Below are 6,000 nucleotides of genomic sequence, written 5' to 3'. Positions count from 1 at the left end.
CTTCTAGAAACAGGCAATAGGAAAGTGGTTGCCAGGGGCTGGGGTGGGTGAAGGTAATAGAGAGTGGTTGGCAAAAGGGTATAAACTTTCAGTTATGAGGTGAATAAGGTCTGAGGATCTAATGTCAAATATGATTACAGATCTTCCTTGCCTTATGATGGGGTTACATCCCAATAAACCCATTATTAAGTTGAAAATATTAGAAGTCGAAAATGCACTTAATACATCTAAGCTACAGGAGGTTACAGCTTAGCCTGGCCCGTCTTAAACGTGTTTGAACACTTGCATTAGCCTCCACTTGGGCAAAAGCATCTAACACAGCCTCTTTTACCTTGAAGGGGTGCGTACCTCACGTAGTTAGTTGAATGCTGTACTGGAAGTGACAAACACAGTGGCTGTGCGGGTACAGAATTGTTGTCAGTCTATCGGCTGTTCACCCTCGTGATGGTAAGACTGCCTAGGAGCTGCCAACGCCCAGCACCAGAGAGAGGATCATACCCCATATCACTAGGTGGGGAAAAGATCCACATTCGAAGCTGGAAGTATGGTTTCTACTGAATCGTTATTGCTTTCGCACTATCCCAAAGTCAAAATATCGCGAAGTTGAACCATCATAAATCGGGGACCTTAAGTAGTTAATAACGCTGCATTGCACGATTGAAATTTGCTAAGAGAGAACTTAAGTGTTCTCACAAATGAATGAATGAATGAATGAATGAGGTGATGGATGTGTTAATTAACTAGATGAGGGAATCCTTTCACAAGGATGGACACATACACCAAATCACCACGGTATACACTTTAAATATATCAACAATTTTATTTGTCAGTTTACCTCGATAGGGGCGCCTGGGTGGTTCCGTCGGTTAAGCATCTGACTCTTGATTTCCGTTCAGGTCATGATCTCACAGTCTGTGAGTTTGAGCCCCACATCAGGCTCTGCACTGGCAGCATGGAGCCTGCTTGGGATTGTGACTCCCTCTCTCTGCACCCCCCCTGATCACCCTCTCTCTCTCTCTCTCTCAAAAGAACAAATAAACATTATATATATATATTATATATATTACATATATATTATATATGTATATATGTATGTATACATGTATACATATATATGTATATATGTATGTATACATGTATACATATGTATACATATATATGTATATATGTGTGTATGTATACACACACACACACACACACACACACACACACACACCTCGATAAAGCTGAAATAAAAAAAATTTTTTAAAAAGCTAGGGGCCAGTAATGGGCAGTGGGGGAACTTCAAGCCCTTCCCATGAGGAGGGTATTCTCGGTGTCACAAGACAGCAGCAGGGCCTATGAGCTGCTTTCTCAAGGGCCCCTGGGGGTGTGGACGGGTGAGTCTCTACCCGCAGCTTTGCCTCACCCCTGCTCCCCTCTGCTGCCCCTCTGGGAGGCAGGGCCAGGGGCTGCTCAAGAGCTAGAGCCGTCTTAATTGTTGTGCATTAACTGAACTGTCACCTGACCTTACTTTAAAACCCTGTGAATATTTATGAGCGAACTCTTGCTTAATGAAGAGGGGAACAGAGACATTAATGAGCTTTTCTTCCCCCGTTGAGCTTGGGGATTTTTTGTTTGTTTCCTGTCTGTGATCTGAATTCCAGCCATGCTGTACCTTTTTCCCTCCTACTTCCTCAGAGGTGAGAAGACCCTCTGTACCCTGTTCATACATGTTATTCACGCCGGCAGCCGCGAGGCAGCACGGAAACAGACAAAGGTAGAGAGGGGCATGTGTGTACTTGCGTGTGCACACGTGTGAGCACATGCGGGTGAGAGGCTGTGTGTGCACACATGTGTGAGCTGTCCTGAAAGCAAAGAAGGCCTGTCCGGGTTCAAGGCGAACTGGAAGTTGTTTCTTGTCTTGAGTTGGGCCTCTCAGGGATGAAAGAGAAAGTAAGGCAGGACTGTGGGGTGGGACTGGGCCCCCTTGGGCCTTGGGTCTCAAGGGCGTCTTCAGGATCTCCTGACAATGGGACAGGGCCTGAGGCTTGCGTCCCTGCCCTTGGGAGCCTGGGAAGGCTGTGCAGAGAGCGGAGCCCAGACCTGCCCTGCCGACCTGGAAGAGAAGGTGAGAGGTACGTGGAACAGCCAGCCCACGGTGGGGAGCAGGAAGGCAAATGTGGGGGGCAGTATACATTCTCACCTGCACCCAGGGAGCTCAGACAACATTGTGGTCCCTCACTCACACCTGTTCCTCTGGTGTCTCAGGCCATCTCTGAGTGATATGACAAGGCCTGGTGATTGCATAATTGATAGATTGATAGGAAAAAGCAGAGGAGGCTCTCAGAAAGGTGAAAATCCCACCCCGGTAAAATGTCACGTTGCTTTTCCCTGGCCTTCCCTCAGCCTTTCCACTACTGCGGACTCTCCAGCTCTCCCCGCCTGACTCCCATCTGCTTTTAGCCTGGGATCTGACATTAGTCATGTCGCACTTCAGGGTACGTGTGGCCGAAGCCAGTGGGGATTTGTTCTCCTCCTGCTGGGAAGGAAGGACCAGGGCCTCAGGTCTGGGCACAGGCGGGTCCTCCCAGCCCTGGTCCTCTTCCGCCTCCATCCAGAGACCGCCTTCCACCAAATCTCCGCACCCCAATTGCTTCTTCCGCAGCTTCCGCTGCCTGGGGCTCACCAGCCTGGGAGAAAGGCTCACAAAGCCCAGTCCTGGGCACTGGCTGGCAAGAGAGTTGATAATACTGTGTGTGCACATATGCACATGCACACACATACACTCACACATACACACACACACACACACACACATATGCACCGCCTGTAGGAACAGCTCACACCTGGTATTACGCTAAACGGCCAGCCCCCGTGCAGTTAACAGACGCTAAAGAAAGAACTACAAAGACAAAAACTAAACACTGGCTTTGTGGTGTAAGAGCCAGACTAATCACAGCTCTTTGTGAGCGCGCTTTACTATTTATGTCCAATCACGTGTGCACAGTGGCTCTTTTGCTTGTCGGTGACGTGATAGATCATTTCTGTCGTAGGTGTCGCTTGACGACAACACAAAACCCTGTGTCCACACACTCGGCTTTCTATCACTCATGTAGTGATCTGCGCCCTCCCTTTTTCATCAAGTTTACTTCTTTTTCTTTATCCTTTTTTTTAAGTTTATGTATTTTTGAGAGAGAGAGAGGAGAGCCTTTGCAGCCTGTACAAGAGATCAAATGCTTCCATTTTGTACTTTTATAGGTGTGGGTGTGTGTGGTGGTGACGTGTGGTTATTTTCACGTTCTTGTGGGAGACAGGGAGGTGAAGAAGGAAGAAAGTAAGCTTTGGAAACTTTCAGGCTCAGAGTCAGGTTATGGTATGACTTGTTTAATCCTGGTTTCCTCATCTGTGAAATGGGGATAATATCTGTGACATAGAATTGTGGAGAACATTACATGAACCAACAAAGACGCAGCAGAAGCCCCCTCCAGAAGAGTCTCCCCTTGGCTTCCCCCAGTTTGGGGTGTACCGGTGGGCATGTTTGGGCGCTGCGGAAGACCCATAGGTGGTGACCTCCTGGGAGCCATGCCAACCCCTTCTCTGCCCTCCAGTCACCAGTAGAGATCCTGGCTCAGTCTTGGGTTCTGCAAATGTCCGTGGAATGAGTGGACCTCTGTATGATGCATGTGGGCTTTACTAGAAGAAACGAGAGGTCTGAGTTAATTCTACTCCAACCATCCTCTCTTCCTCGGGTACTTGAGGGCATGCCAGTCTGGGGGTGACCTTTTTCGACCTGACATGTTCAGCTCCTTTCATGAATAAGACCCAAAGGCCTGAGAGGAAAGAAGGAGGATGCTGAGTGGCAATGGAAGGGTGCGTGGGGAGCTGCCACCAGGCATCCTCAGGGAGAGAGGCTGGGATGCCGGGGCTCATGCCCTTCCCAGGGAGGCAGCATGGTTGCTGGCGTGGGGAGTCTGGGGCAAGGCTGCTTGGTTCACATCCTAGCCCACCCCTCTGAGCAGGAGGTTCAGACACATCCTTGGGCCTCAGCCATCCCTTCTGCCAAAGACAGACAATTAAGTGTTCCTCTCCGAGGCAGGAGGAAGCTACGCTGACCAAAAGCCTGCCCGCTGCGTTGTGTTCTTTGGTCTAAAGGCACCACATGAGTCAGGGTAAATATAGCCAGGTATTCTACTATTTGATAAAAATATTAGGGCACTGGGCCTTCCTAATATAGCTGAGCAGACACATCCTAGGGACACAGGCGGAGAAGATAAAGCAGCACGTGCCTCAGCCAGCAAAGCTGCAGGCTGGAGAGACAGATAACCCTGAGGAGAAAGCCGGCCGCCATCTTGGCACCTGGGCCCGTGTGCCCTACACCACAGGACGCCTGCAGGACCTATGTAGGGGCTGTGTGTGAGCGTGGGTTCTCTGGCAATAACCTCCAGGCCCCCAAAGCGGCTCTTTAGCCCAGCAGGAGGCGTTTCTGAAGTAATCAGTCCTCTGCTTGAAGTACTTGTTAGAGCCAGATTCTTCTGAGAGATAAGAGAATAAGAAGGGGCGCCTGGGTGGCTCGGCCGGTTAAGCGTCCGACTTCGGCTCAGGTCATGATCTCGAGGTCTGTGAGTTCGAGCCCCGCATCGGGCTCTGTGCTGACCTCTCAGAGCCTGGAGCCTGTTTCAGATTCTGTGTCTCCCTCTCTCTCTGCCCCTCCCCTGTTCATGCTCTCTCTCTGTCTCAAAAATAAATAAACGTAAAAAAAAAAAAGAGAATAAGAAGATGACCGAGGTACCTCAGTTACTCGTCACTCAGCCAGTCGCTCACGCGGCACCCACTGTATGAAGGACTCCCGCTGGAGAAAGTCAGACACGACGGCTCAGGTTCTCGAGACCCACCCAGGCCTTATCCCCAGAGGTGTCCGCCCGGCGAATGTTTTCTCTCATCACAGTGCGGGATCTGCAGTGCTTTCCCAGGCCTCCTGGGGGTGCCCCCTGGAGACCCCACTCGAGCGTGTTGCTGCCTCTGCTGTGTGTGTTGCTTCCTGGGCTGTATTCATCTGTTTATATGTTGGGCTCCTCCACTGGTCCGCACCTTCCTAGGCCTGTCCCACCTTCCCATGCCCCGTGTCCAGACAACTCCTGGCACACGGCGCAGGGGAGTGGACACCTGCGTATCTGGCTCCGATGGTGGGCTCCCTGAGGGCAGGCCCCTTTCCTTTGTTTATCCCTGTACTGGAGACCTACCCTAGGGCCCAGCGCATCATAAGCGCTGTCCATCTGATGAGTGACTGGGGCATTCAGCAGATCTGTGAAAGCTCAGAAACAGCACCAGTGTGGGGGGGCGGGGGGGGGTGGGTAGGACCCCGCAGCAGAGGGAGGTACTGTGTGCAAAGCATTCGGCCTGACAAAGGATAAGCACTCACTGAGTACTATTATTGTTACCTTGAGCAAGCCACTGAATGCCTCGGAGCCTCAGTTTCCTCGTCTATAAAATGGGAGAGGAATCCCAGCTGCCACGGGATTCTTGGGGGTGAAGCCTGCCTGGCTCCTGGCACAGCCCAGTTAGTGTCAGCTGAACCCATCCAGCAGCCTTTGACCCAAGGAGAGAGCTGGGGGCAGGGCAGGGCGGGGGGGCACCCAGAGCAGAGCCCCCTCACCTGGAGCATGTGTGAGAGGCATGGGCCTCTGTGGCTGAGCAGGCCTAGGCCAACTAGAGCCTCGGGCTGCTGGCTCCTAGCTACAGACGGCTGCCCCTGCTGACCCCGGTGTCCTGGACGCAGATGACATTTTGCACATGCGAGACGATGTGAAGACGGTCGGGAGGTCTGACCCGGAAAACCAGATGCCCCAGCTGAGGGAGAGAAGGCTTGGCCTGGGCTCGGATGCTCAGCCTCCTCGTTGCCATGGCTCCTTTCTTACTCTTCATGTATTTTTTAAAAATACGTAATTTCCTAAAGGGAAATTAAATTGGATTGTGCATTCATTTGAGGGACTATGGTCTGATAGGGCTGGCACCAGAACT

This window comes from Panthera tigris, chromosome C1 (genome assembly GCF_018350195.1).
Source record: "Panthera tigris isolate Pti1 chromosome C1, P.tigris_Pti1_mat1.1, whole genome shotgun sequence".
Classification (NCBI taxonomy): domain Eukaryota; kingdom Metazoa; phylum Chordata; class Mammalia; order Carnivora; family Felidae; genus Panthera; species Panthera tigris.
This window is presented reverse-complemented; position numbering follows the sequence as displayed.